Here is a 1,493-nt window from a genome sequence, read left to right as displayed (position 1 = left end):
TTCCTTACTGGAAATTTCTGCCTTTTCTTCCTCCTTGCATTCGGCCATGTTGGTTATATTTATGGCCTTGCACTCTCTTTTTGGATTCTCTTCTGTATTGCTTGGGAGAGTACTAGGAGGGAGTTCAGTAACTCTTTTACTCAGCTGACCCACTTGTGCCTCCAAATTTCTAATGGAGGACCTTGCTTCAGTCATGAAACAGAGAGTGGTTTTAGATAGATCAGAGACTACAGTTGCTAAGTCAGAGTGGCTCTGCTTAAAATTTTCTGTCTGTTGCTGAGAAGATGATGGAAAAGGTTTGCTATTCCCAAACCTGTTTCTCCCACTATTGTTATTATTGAAGCCTTGATTAGGCTTCTGTTGATCCTTCCTTGAGAGATTAGGATGATTCCTCCATGAAGGATTGTAGGTGTTTCCATAGGATTCTCCCATGTAATTCACCTCTGCCATTGCAGGATTCTTAGGGTCATAGGCTTCTTCTTCAGAAGAAGCCTCCTTAGTACTGCCTGATGCAGCTTGCATTCCAAATAGACTCTGAGAAATCATATTGACTTGCTGAGTCAATATTTTATTCTGAGCCAATATGGCATTCAGAGTATCAATCTCAAGAACTCCTTTCTTCTGAGTTGTCCCATTATTCACAGGATTCCTTTCAGAAGTGTACATGAACTGGTTATTTGCAACCATTTCAATGAGTTCCTAGGCTTCTGCAGGCGTCTTCTTCAGATGAAGAGATCCTCCAGCAGAGTGGTCAAATGACATCTTGGACAATTCAGACAGACCATCATAGAATATACATATGATGCTCCATTCTGAAAACATGTCAGAAGGACACCTTCTGATCAATTGCTTGTATCTTTCCCAAGCTTCATAGAGGGATTCACCTTCCTTCTGTCTGAAGGTTTGGACTTCCACTCTAATCTTGCTCAACTTCTAAGGTGGAAAGAATTTGGCTAAGAAAGCATTGACCAACTTTTCCCAAGAGTTCAGGCTCTCTTTAGGTTGTGAGTCCAACCATAGCTCTGTCTCTTACAGTAAAGGGGAAAAGCATAAGTCTGTAGACCTCAAGATTAACCCCATTGGTCTTAACAGTGTCACAGATTTGCAAGAATTCAGCTAAAAACTGATGAGGATCTTCCAAAGGAAGTCCATGAAACTTGCAATTCTGCTGCATCAGAGAAACTAATTGACGCTTAAGGTCAATGTTGTTTGCTCCAATTGCAGGAATTGAGATGCTCCTTCCACACAAGTCAGAAGAGGGTGCAATAAAGTCACCAAGCATCTACCTTGCATCTCTACCATTGTTGTTGGGTTCGGCCATCTCTTCTTCTTTTTTGAAAAATTCTGTCAGGTCCTCTCCAGAGTGTTGTATTTTAGCTTCTCTTAGCTTCCTCTTTAGAGTCCTTTCAGGTTCCGGATCAACTTCAACAAGAATGTTCTTATCCTTGCTCCTGCTCATATGAAAAAGAAGAAAACAAAAAAGAATAGGAATC

The 1,493-nt window shown here is 41.0% G+C and overlaps 1 non-coding gene across 1 annotated transcript; it reads left to right on the top strand.

Annotated features, from left to right (window-relative positions):
• The first annotated feature begins 817 nt into the window (after positions 1–817).
• On the top strand, positions 818–924 carry LOC148573437 (small nucleolar RNA R71). Its single transcript, XR_015906046.1, has one exon. It is a non-coding gene; the product is annotated as a small nucleolar RNA R71 (small nucleolar RNA).
• Positions 925–1,493: the final 569 nt, after the last annotated feature.

The sequence above is a fragment of the Arachis ipaensis genome, chromosome B2 (assembly GCF_059453495.1).
Source record: "Arachis ipaensis isolate K30076 ecotype BB chromosome B2, ASM5945349v1, whole genome shotgun sequence".
Taxonomy (NCBI): Eukaryota; Viridiplantae; Streptophyta; class Magnoliopsida; order Fabales; family Fabaceae; genus Arachis; species Arachis ipaensis.
The sequence above is the reverse complement of the archived record's forward strand: the minus strand, read 5'-3'. Positions and strand labels throughout refer to the sequence as shown.